The sequence below is a fragment of the Thalia democratica genome, chromosome 6 (assembly GCF_965202585.1).
Source record: "Thalia democratica chromosome 6, ktThaDemo2.hap1.1, whole genome shotgun sequence".
NCBI lineage: Eukaryota > Metazoa > Chordata > Thaliacea > Salpida > Salpidae > Thalia > Thalia democratica.
This window is the reverse complement of record NC_139170.1, coordinates 49139926-49153305: the sequence shown is the minus strand read 5'-3', so window position 1 is coordinate 49153305 and position 13380 is coordinate 49139926.

Below are 13380 nucleotides of genomic sequence, written 5' to 3'. Positions count from 1 at the left end.
ACAATATACACAATGTATGAGGTTTACTTTAACACGTATTTGAGTAGATTTAAAAATTAAATATCTTTAACTTAATGTTTATTTGTTGGTGCAAAGTTTTATTTGATATTTACAAATTTGCTGCTCACTTATGACAGTTTAAGTGTTTTAAAAATTCACTTTTTAAATTCTATTATAATACATTTTCTACTCATTTATAAATTACTTCTTTTTGAAATTATAAAGCTGTTTATTAGTTATAATATTGCATTTAAGGTAGTATAAAATTGTACCTTTGTAAAGTTTAAATTTTTTTGTGTCTTGTATTTTTAGATTATATTAAAAATAGATACTTAAGATAAAATACATTAAGTTTACATATTACAACACAAATAGTAATTTTTTTATGATCTTTTGTTTTAATTATATTTATTATATTAAGGTGACTTTGTTTTAGTTTTTATTCTGTTAGGAAAATATATTTCAATATCGATTTATGAGAATGCTATAAATGACAATACTTCAAAATAAATTGTTAAAATTTTATATTCAAGTTTTAAGCATTTGTTTAAAATTATCTATTAAAAACATGCCTGTTAATTTCAATGCAAAATATTTGTGTAAGAGATTCTTAAATCCATGAGATTTTAACAAATATTGCATAGGGCTTATCGTTTTAACAAGTATTTAAGTTTTTTTTTTTAATCGTATGTAGCTAAATGTAATAGTTATTTATGTTTTTTAAACCAAAACAAAGTTTGTTACATTTTAAATTTTTAGTTGCAATAATATTTTAAACTTTTAGATTATAGCAAATAAAAGACATTGAAGTTTTATTTTAATTGTTTTGATAGAAAGTGTTTAAGAGTTATAAAATTTTTCAGACATATATTTTATGACAGTTTGTTTTGAAGTTGATTATAGAGTTTTAATGAATAATTATGTATTCTGACCTTTATTTTATTAAAATCTGAATCTAAAACAAGTAGTAAATGTTTCTTCTTTACAAAATTTATAATAGATTAAATAATAAAACTTGTACTTTTGTTTATTACTTTAAAACTACATATAATTATTTAACTGTTCAAAATTTAGGTTTAATTGTTTGCTAACAAAAGATCCTAGTGAAGTAACTTCACTGGAATATAAATAAAATCAAATTATACAGTAATCTTCCTTTATTCATAATATACATGTTACATCGAGTTTCTGTAACTTTTATTGCCTTCAGCGTCGTTAAGTTTTATTAAATTTTATTGATTCACTAACTAATGGTTAATGTTTTTTTTTGTTCAAAATAGATTACATAAAAACTAAATTAATGTTCTTTACAATACAAATTAAATAGCTTAAATAACCTCATTTACATTGTGACGTAATTATTAGTTGTAACGAATGTATTTTTTCGTTAGTTAACAACAGTAAATTTTGAATTAGTTATCTTTCCTATTAACGTGAGTTGTTTGTTTACATTATGTTTTGTTGTGTAATTTAGCTTACTTTACTTATTTTAGACTTAATAATCACAAAAATCATATAGTTTTATAACAGTTGGATTTAATATTAAGTATTTCACCTATTAATAACTATTATCTGTAGAAAATTTCTTATTTTAATGAAAACATGTATACACCTACTTTATTCTATGCTTCTATTCTTACATTAGAGTAATTATTTTTTTACAGAACCCAGTTGAAGTGTATTGATTCGTTGACACACAGAAACATATGTTGGTAGAATAAAGAAAGATTACTTTATAATTTTTTTTTATTCATATAATTTTTTATAAATCAAATCTACGGAAAATTGAAGTTCTGGTTTGATAGAAAAAACGAAAAAGTAATTGTACTTTTTAAAATTTTCTAATAGATTTAGAGAACATAAACTTAGTACTTAAAAATATACTTATTTTATAAAGCATTGTTTGTGATTTCGCCAAAGTTCATAATAAAATATTATTTTTGTTGCTTGTAGTTTCTTAAATTTAACATTAGCCCTTAAGGTTCTTATAAGACTTATATTCCAAAACTAGTTCGGTGATAAAACTTTGGCGAGCTTATTTTTTCCTTTGTAAACTAACTTATCAACTGGCCATAAGTTTTTATTTGAAAAACCGATCTTTATTTTCATTACATTATTTGTTGAAATAATGGTTTTTCCATTATAAAAATCACAATTTTTATACATTAAAGTTTATTGCAAACAAAATACAAAATAGAAGTACTTTTCGGACACGCTCTTCAGTATTTTTTCGTGTCAAAACAAGCTGAAATAATGATTTACTGATAAAAACTAATAAAACTAAGTATTTAAGAAAACAAATTAAATTTAACACAATAGTAATAATTAACAAATTAAGGCAATCGTTTAATCAGAAATAATATAAATGTAACACAACTTTACTAATCAACTAATTTAAGTTCAACGAATTAAACAAAATGGTCGAATAAACAAATTTCTTTTGTTTACAGAGATCTGGCTTTAAGCTTAAAATGTATATAGCTTCTAAAGTTTTTAGGTGAAATTCATTACGAGCAACTGATATTATTTTGAAGTTATCCACATTATAGTTTTCGACACACTTAGGATTAGTAATCAGGTGTTGGGCAATCGCTGAACTACTATTTAGTTTTTTCAAATCATCAAATTTCTTTTCCTCGTTACATGACTTTATCTTGTTTAAAAGGTTTTTTGGTATGTGTTGGTTAATTACGTTATTTGTTATTATAAAAGCTTGACTAACAATTTAAAATGTATAAAAACTCATGATCAATCAAAAATTGATAAGTAGTTGTAATGCAAAGCAGGTTGTTGTTACAGTTTAGGAATTCAGCTTTAAAACTATATAAGTTATGTTAGCTTAAAATATAAGAGAGTTATTTAGTAAGGAAATTGTATGAAAAATAGAGCCAAAGAAAATATTACCGTCGTTAATTTTCCTACCAAGTTTGTTTCCCTCATATTTCATAATCGAAACTTTTGTAAAATTGGAGCTGCTAGCTCAAATGAGTGTCAGCTGTATCTTAAACGTATATAAATTTTCATTACAAAAAGTTATCAGTCACTTAATGCTGAACCTGCATGAACTTTCAGCACCATGTTCATTAAAGAACATGATCTTTGTTTAAAGTTCAGTACAAAGCAAGAACAATAAAACAGGTAGTGACAAGATGAGCTCGAGAAAGGGCATTTCGAGTAAGACCAGAATAATTTTCATTGGAAATAAAGTAGTTATAGTTATTAAGAAACTGTAATTTTTTGCAAAAACGTTTTTTAACAGCTACTTTGAGTTTTTTAGCAAACAAATATTTTGTTACAACTACAAATTAGTGTAGTTGTAATATAAAACGATTTTGAATAAGTATGAAATAAAAAATTTTAATTTTGGCATTTATTAAAATTCTCCGCACCCTTTAACAAAAATACCACGCGACGCCACTGGCTCTAGTAATGCTTATTGGTGTTATATTTATTATTTGTTTTGTTCTGTTTTTATAGTGTAACTTTTATATATCTGTCCTGGACAAGACGTAAAAAGGTATTAAGTGGTCTGCGACTCGATAAACAAAAGGTTCTTGTACACCAGATCCTTGGGCAAAATATTTTGAGCGTTTTTTTTCTTAAATAAACTATACAGTCTATGGACTTTTTTTGTTTACAAAAGTATTTTTTATTCAAGTTGTACATATATGTACATAATCAAATAAAAATTGTTTATGTGAATACAAAGTGTTTTTTATACTATGTTCCTTGTTCTCCTAAGATTAAACTTATCTTGCGTGGTATAAAAAAAAATATTTCTTTACCCATGCAAAACAACTTTAATCTTAGGTTTGCAAAGGAACAAATTAGCTAAAAGTAAGAAACTTATTGAGTTTAAAATAAATTTTAAGACATAAATACGGTTTGTAAATTGAAAATTTTACCTTGTTTGATTTAAAGGTATAAAATGGGGGCTTAGACACCTAAAATATAAAGAGCAAAGCTGTAGATTTCTATAGGCTCCTTATGAAAGGCAAAAAATATCCTGCACAAGACGTTAAAAGGTATCCGTGGTGTAATAACCGAAAGGTTCTTAGTGCACCAAGTCCTAGGACCAAATGTTTTGAGCTGTTTTTGTCGTTCAATAAACTATATATAAAATGGAAAAATCTCAATTTTGTCGAAAGTATACATCCTCATGAGAAAATAGTATATAAAAAGTAGTATATTACTAGTTCAGTAAATACAAAAAATATCGATTTTTAACAATATTTCAAACTTTTTTTTTGTATTTTTTGAGAATTTTTAAATGTGTAACTAAACGAGAGCTCGTAAACAAACGAGTACGTAAATTCGCAAGAGGTTGCTGTATATGATAAATACATGATAATATATTTATAAAGAACGACCAAAGAACACTTATCAACTTTGCAAGAGGTGACTGTACTTAAAAATGATGGGTAAACAACAGAAGGGGTGCGCAACTATTAAGATTAAGATAATTGAAGTTCCGACTATTTAAATTCTTAAAAAAAATGCTTAAGAGACTACAAGTAAGTTAAAATTAGTGATGTACCGGACTCACTATCCGGGTCCGGGTCCGGCCGGATATTGCCATTTTTGTCTGATATCCGGGTCCGGCCGGATCCTAATTTGAAAAAAAAGTCCGGATCCGGTTCCGGCCGGATTTTAATTTGAAAAAAAAGTCCGGATCCGGTTCCGGCCGGATACTAATTTGAAAAAAAAAAGTCCGGATCCGGGTCCGGCCGGATCCTAACAGAGATCCGGCCGGACCCGGATCTAGTTAGTAAAAAAGAGCATACTAAAAAGTATTTTTTTAAAAACAAACCCTGTGTAAATTAAAAAGAGTTATTTTCGTCAGTTAAAATTAAACACCTACCGTGATTGACTAATTTATATTTGTTTACATTTAAACTATGGAATAAACATTTCAGAAATGCAACTCTTTACATATGTTGTAAAATTGAAAATTTTGGAATTAATACTTGCATTATTTATTGTTTAAAGTTTAGCTCAGAGAATATTTATAACTAATACGGTCGAATGTACGAGTCAATGAGAATCATATTACAAAATGTTTCAAACTAAATACTGATGCAACAAAACATCAGAACATGACAGGCAGTTTATATGTAAGCAGTTAGTTAGTTTGGTGTGCAGCTTGAAGCAACAAAATATCCAGAACATTTTTGTGAATTCTTATTATATTGTAAGTAGTGTTTTGTTTTAAAAGTGAATATTTCAACTGGTGTTGAATTGTTGAAATATTTAAGCCAGGTTTATAGTTGTTTTTTTTTAATTTTACAGTTTCCTGTTTACTAAAAGTTTTATTTAATTTTTAGTTAATTGTTTATTTATTGTTTTAAGTCGTTTGATACAGATTCAAAGAGCTTCCAGTTTTTAAAGTGTTACCAAAGTAATTAATAATTTTGTATATGCTAGTATTTCTTGTTGTGTTTTATATAAAAGATTCATCACTCAAAACTGTCGTGTCTGATTATAGAAAGTAGTCTCAGTTAGAATTTAGTATTTGTTAGATATTAATTAAATAAGGTAGGATTTAAATATGATGGGTAGTACTAATAAGTTAAGTGTACCACAATCAGTCCACAACTTTACTACCAAATTGTCAACCTTTGCTAGCTGTTCTATTGATTATTAGATTAAAGTAATTTTTTCTTGAGTTTTTAAAAACCTCATTTTGACTCAGGCTTGTTTATACTCACTCTAGATAGTTTTAATGTCGTAAACAGTGGCAACCCTGCTAGTTTGAAAATTTTTGGGAATTTTAGAAAATCTTAGACTGCTTCAGGCTAGTTAAGTTTATTATAAAAACTCAGACTAGTTTTCTTTTAGATTTTAAATGGGTTTGAGCTGATCAAGTTTTCAATATTTTGTAATTTTCTAGTGTATTTTTTTCAAGAACTTGATTTCAGATTTTTAATTGCAAATAACACCTAAACTGTAAACCTTGTGGCTAGCTGTTCTACTTATTATTAGATTAAAGTTTATTTTTTAGTTTTTAAAAACCTCATTCTGACTCAGGCTAGTTTATACTGACTCACTATCCGGGTCCGGCCGGATATTGCCACTTTTGTCTGATATCCGGTTCCGGCCGGATCCTAATTTGAAAAAAAAGTCCGGATCCGGTTCCGGCCGGATTCCTATTTGAATAAAATGTTTGGATCCGGTTCCGGGCGGATTTTAATTTGAAAAAAAAGTCCGGATCCGGGTCCGGCCGGATCCTAAATTGAAAAAAAAATCCGGATCCGGGTCCGGTACATCACTAGTAAAATCAAAACAAAAGCTAGACAAATACTACTAAAATAATAAGCTTAGCAATTTTTTGACATTATGTACATTGAAATTTTTATTCCTCAAAAGTTTTTAGTAATACCTGATATAAAAATAAAACATACCTTATATTTACTTAATACAGATCATTTACAAAACTATAACTAACCACTTATAAGCGGCATTTAGTTTCTTTACTTAGTACAAAAACTCAGTAAAAGTTTATAAATTTAGTCATTTTTAACACTTTAATAGTGTGAATTAAGTAGGGTTTCAGTTGTCAAGTATTTAAAAAAAACTAAAAAATTTAATACCATGTGAGTAACTAAATATAAATTACTTTTCTATCTAAAGTCTAAACTAAGAAAAGATGTTTAAATAAAAAGTATAACAAGTAAAGAATAGTGAAGAATACTTTTAGAATTAAACAAGCATCTTATGTAATTTTTGAATTTTACTCATAGTTTTAATTTTAACCATTTATTATAATGCTATAAGGTTCGTTTGTTCAACCTAATGTATAACTTAAAAGAGTTTTTATTTTACTTATAGTTTTTTATAAGCATAAAGACCTTCCACTTTTTTTTTAAAGTGTTGTATAATATTAATAACATACTTTTATAAACTTTAGATTTTCTTGTGCAATCATGTTATTTTTAAAAACTACTGAGTACTAAAGTAAGCTATAGCAAGATAAATCATTTTAAACTTGCTTAAAATAATCAATTTAAAGCCTTATTTACCAGGATTCTACAACAGAACACGGTTACAAACTACCGAAGACCACCAAACCACTGTGTTTAGTGTTAAAATTTCCCAGCAGTAAAATTTCAACAATAAGTTTGAACAAATTTTATTATCTGGGATATTTAAACACTGAACGCATTACTTTTTACCAAGTCTACAATTAAGTTTGAAAATAACTTTTGCAATACTTTAGTTGTTTTTAAACTAGTAAAATATGTGCTCTCAACTTAATGTATACTAAACTTAACTTCTTTTTAACAATTATTTTATTACAACATTAATTTTATTGAAATTTTTTATCAAAATTTTAGTATAGTTTTGAAATCAAGCCAGTGGAAACTACTTTATGAGAAATTTGTCCGACTAATTACAAAGTATTGTCAACTACTGTTTTTATGGTTTTCTAAATTGTTTGCATTTGCATACACATACAATGTTACAGTCATTCAAAAATTAATACTTTTTTCGAAGTAATAAATCTTTGCAGCGAGCTAATGTAAATGGGGCTTAAACTTGATTAACAAAAGAACTAGTAAACGGTTGAGTATTTCAAACTTTTTTAATCTACTTTTATAGTTATGAACAAATAGAGCTCAATTTAGTTTACTTATTTAATCAAAAAACGGCTAGTTTTTTTACCCAGTTTGTCAAGACTAGGCGCTTGACGATCTAAGTTTATTGCATCTACGACTGCTAGAATAACAAAGCCTTAAACTTCTAGTAACTTTGATCTAACGCAGGGTTGCCATAATTATATTTTAAAATCAGTTGTAGTTGCTTCTTTTATGTGTTTGTAATTTTTAAGTTGAGCGCTTACAACTTTACTTTGAACAGCTAAATTTAAGGTATTCTTATTTATAATAAACCAGCGTTAAAAAACAAACTCAGATGTGGCCATACGGTCATTGCCACCACGGAAACAACGGTTACACTGTGATTTATAATACTTACCCAAGCATGAAACTTTGAGATAAAAAAGTTAAAAGTTTAAGTGTTTATTATCAAGTTGGAAGTTCCAACTTGGAACAACGACCCTATATTCTGATAATCCTGCTCTTATATATCATTAAAGCTATGAATTATAGCCTATGATGGTATGCAATAAAGCATGCGTTTCTATTGCTAGTACCTTTTTTTCACTGGTGTCTTTATAAACAATTATCTTTATTATTAAAAAGATCAACCATCAAGCGACTTGACTACATAAGTAATTTATAGTATTAAATTGTTATAGCTTACAAAACCACTAGTTTATTTTCAAATGAGAACTTTTTGAACATTTTAAAAAGGTTTTAACTAAAGAGTTAAGTTCAAGTCCTAATGAATTACTTTAGTTTAATGAATACTTGTTTGTTTAAGTTTAAAATTTCACGCTCCAATTATAAAAGCTGCTCGTTTCAACAATTGTTTTTCCCAAACGATGAGCTTTCCTATTTCATGAAAGTAGAATTTAAAACAATAATTAAATAAAGCAAATTTTGTGCTTTTATAAAAAAACAAGTAAACAAAAATTCATTACACAAGTTTTGGTTGTATTAAATTAACTTTGTACGTGATAAAAATATGCAATAATCTTTAACATTAAAACTTAATAGTATATTATTAGTTGTAGTTGTTAAATGTAAACTAACAGAGTCGTGTTATATATTTTATACTTTTTAAAACTTTAAAGTAAAAATTAAGATCCTAGTAATCTTAGATAAAAATCGCCCTGATAATTTTTTATTTATATTAAGACCTGCGCAATAATTTAAAAAATCATTTTGTTAATTTCAAAGCTTTTAATTCTTCATATGATGATTTAAGCTTACGCATAAGTTAACTTGTAGAACTTAAGTATTTTGTCTAAGTTTAGTTTTGATTTGAATCTTTTGTTATATATTTATAGTTTATAAACTTAAAGTTAGATTTATTAGAATAATTTTTTCACAGTATTAAAAAGTATTTTACTGAGATTTTTTGTAATTTCTAGTTTACTATCAAAAGTATTAGTTCAGGGTTACCGTTTTACCTGGAATCTTGGAAAAACCTTGAATTTGACAATTTAGGCAAAAAAAATCTGGAAAAACCTGGAATTTGAGAAATTTTGAATAAAAACTGAAAAAACCTGGAACTTTAAGCAAAAATCACTACAAAAACCTTGAAAAATCTGAAATTTTAACAATTTTCACATGTTCAGTAGTAAAATTTTGATTTCACCCAAAAAATCTATCATATAAATAATTAATTTTTTACATCATCAAAATTTTTTTCATTAAAAAACATATTTAAAGTAGCTTAACAGTATTTTTTCAATGTTTTTATACTATTTAACACAGTTTCTTACCTTAAACATAACTTTTAACTAAAAATAGACCCAATAATGTGTACTTTAAAAATCTGGAAGAAATTTGGAAAACCTGGAAAAAGTTTTTAAAAAACGAGCGACAACCCTGATTAGTTGTAAAAACTAAATCAAGATTAAAAAATTTCTTTAAAATAACCACATAAAATTATTTTAGAAAAAATATAGTGTTAGGAAACAAAAAAACAGTTTAATTGTAGAGTAAAAATATTAAAACTTAATATGTTATTATACTACCCACATCCCAAAAATAAAATCTAATTTTTATTTTGTCATTTTAGCCAAAAAAAAATTTTCAGAGGTCATTTTGGACTAGTGTCTTGGATTCTGTGCTACCCCTAAAAAAAATAACAAAAATATATAGATTGTTTACCAAAAATGATATTACGACAGAAAAACAGTGTATGTTAAATTTCATAATTGAGTTTCTTAAAAAAAACATTTAATGTTTAGTTTGCTATGTAAAAACATTAGAAATCATTTGTTTTATACACATTAACATTTAATTCTCATCAGATCAACTAGCAACACTAACAGAGTTGCCACTAAACCTGGAATCTTGAAACTTGTTTGTAAATTTATACTTCATAAATTACTCTTGTAATTTTCATTTTATGTTTTTAAGCCTTGTAGAGTATAATTAGAGATTGTAGGTTTCTGTAAATAACTTAGCACAACTAGTAAAAATTTAGGATTTTTAAGTTGTAACACCAAAAATTATGATTTATTTGAGTCAGGATTTTTTAAATATAACATTTGAATGGTGTTTTTTTTTTTTTGAATTATAATATGCTTTTATAGCCTCAATTTAAGAGAAATTAAAAAATAAAATAAGCAGTATTTTTTCCAACTGTTTATGTATCATCATTAAATAAGTATTTCATTAATTACTTTTTATACAGGGTGGCCACTAAACCTAGAAAAACCTGGAATTTGATAAATTAAGCTGAAATAACTGGAAAATTATTGAGTTTAAGAAATTTGAAAAAACCACTAAAAACCTGGAATTTTAAACAAATTTTACTTGTGAATTAGTAAAATTTTAGTTTGACACAAAAAAAAAATCTATCATATAAATAAAAACTTTTTGTCATCATCAAATTTTTTTATTTAAAAAAAAATTTAAAGTAGCTTTAAAGTACCTATTCAATATTTTTATGCTACTTAAAACTATTTTTTATTTTAAACTAAACTTAAAACTAAAAAGGACCAAGAAAATGTACTTTCAGAAACCTAGAATAAATTCTAAACACCTTGAAAATACTTGCCAAAAACCAGTGGCCACTCTGCTTTAAGTTAAAAATTTATTTTAGTGTCATGATAAAATTCAAAAATATGAAAACCTGTATGTAAAAAAGACCTTCGTTTACAAAAAGCTAGCAATTAAATGTGCGTAAATTATTCTATTCGAATAAGGTGAGTAATAAAGTAAATTTAAAAACTTAAACTACCATATCAGGGACAAAAAAAATCAATTGTAGATGTTGTAGGTGTTTACCACAACTAGCCACATTTGACGTATTTTGCCAAAATTGCCATAGTTTTTCCAATTTTATCATTTTTTACTCTAAATACAATATGTTTGCCATATTTACCTTGATTTAGCAAAATTTCACCATATTTAGCTATTTTTATTTTAACTGCAATATATTTGCCTTATTTTGCATTTTAAAAAGTTGCAATTTATTTTTATAGTTGTTATATTTTGCCACATTTTTCCATGTTTTCAATTATTTGGCAAAACTTTACCATATTTGCAATAATTTTCTTAATTATGCCATTTTTGCTATAGTTGCAACATATTTGCCATATTTGCATATTTAAAAATACTTTTGTCATGGAGTGATGAATTTACTTGAATTTCATTTGTTTTGAATGCTGAATATATGAAAGTAAGTTAAATATTACTATATACGAGTGTGAACTTAGCTTGAATGACTTTTTTGTATCTTTTAAAACCAATTATTTTCAATTTCTTTAATGCTTTTATTCAAGCCAATTCTCGCTTGTTTACTATAATTGGAACAAAGTGCAGCCATATAGCTAAAAATTAACTCAGTCATAACAGTGAATAACTTAGTTATTTAAAATCCAGCTGGTTTTTGTGTAGCTGAGTGAAAGATCTACTTGATTAACTCCTGTCTAAAATTTTATTTGTAGTACGTTTGTTTTTGGTAATGTTTAAATATAGAGTTAATATTTAAGCTGTTTGAATAATTGCTTTAGATTTAAATGTTAAATAGTTTATTTAATCTTTCATAGTTTATTACTTACTTAGAGTTATTATTTTGTCCTGTACAAGTCATTAAAATGTATTAATGGTGTGCCACTAAATAACTGTAAGGTCCTAAGACAAAATATTTTAATCGTTTTTTATCGTTAAATAAACAATAGTGTTTTTAAGGATGGTTAACTGTGTGAAGTATTTTGAAAAAGTTTTAAATGTTTATAGTTGTTTTTAATTATTTAATTACTGCAATAAAACTTGGTTTATTATTAAGTTTCCACTTTTTCTAAGTAATTTATAATAGTATAATATAATTTCTACTTTTGAAATACAGTGCTTACACTATCTTATCGTGGTTCATTTTTTAGAATAGATTCTTTACCTCAAATTTTGTATAAAGTAGAAGAAAATAAGATCTAGTATTCATAAGATAATAAAAAAATAAGGTAGTGTTAAATTATTATTTGGTACACTTAATTTGTTAAGACTACCAACAAACTAAGAGCACCAACATTCATGGACCACATTTATTAAAGTTTGCTATTTTTTGTCACATTTTGTCATAAATGCCAAATAAAAATATTAATTTGTTCAACATTTGAATTTTTTGTCTTACATATGATAGTTTAAATATACTTACTGCGATAGGAGATTCACGGTAGTGTCACAATATGGCTCGTTATCGAGTTGCACACCACAGCTACCTTTTAACGTATTGCTCAGAAGAAAAGACTTTTTTAGCTATTAAATAAACAAAGTAAGTAGATTGTGGGGCGCACAACTTTTCTTTGTAAATTAAATTTTGAAATTTTGAAAATCAGGAACTTGATTCTAATAAATTTATGCTAAAGTTAATGACTGTGTGTATTTAGGAATCAACTGTGTTGAAAGTAAAGATAGTTGAAATTGTTTATTTTAGTACAAAGTGTAAAAAATTTGGTTTTTTAATAATATTGATTTTGAAATAATAAGGAGTACTATTTCTAATACTAAAATATCAATATTATGGTAGCTGTTTTCTAACAACTTGAAATACATTATAAACTTAATAGGAAGGTTTATTTTATCTAGGAAAATTTTAAAGTTGATTTTTTTTTTTTAAGTTATGACTATAACAATTAATTCTATAAGCTTTTGCAACTTCTTTTTAAACAATGCAATTTAAATAAAATATGTTTTTGGTTATAATTTTTAAAATTATTAAAAGCTACGAGAAAATGAAAATTCAAAATATTTTTTCTAATTAAAGTCTTTCAAATTTCTCTATTTATAAAACACAAAAATTTTCTGACTGACTAAGTATAAAAAAGCAAAATACTTTTAGGTATCTAAAAAATCACATAATATAGAAAAATGGCAATGCTTCCTATTATAACCCGCTATCGTTTATGGGACTTAAAAGAGAACAGGTTCACTTACAAAGCTGAGAGCTCCATTGAACAGTACGGTGAAAGTTCAAAGTACGAGTTGGAAGAAATGCAACCCACGGATCCCGACTGCATGGTGATCAAGAAGTGCTTCGGACAAAAAACAGAAATCGGTCACGTGTTCGACGTTCGAAAATATTACCGCGTCGTAGCGCGCGGTGACAAAAGCAGCTGGGGTGAAAAAAGCGACAACCTGCTCTTGTACCACGGAACGAACCCCGAAAGCGCCGTCGGGATACTCCAAAGTGGCTTTTTGCCTTCGAAGGAAGCAGAGTTCGGGCCGGGGGTTTACTTGACCGCCAGCAACTGCCAAGCGCTGAGGTTTTCCGCGAGCAGCATCGCCTTGGACGAGCTGAAGT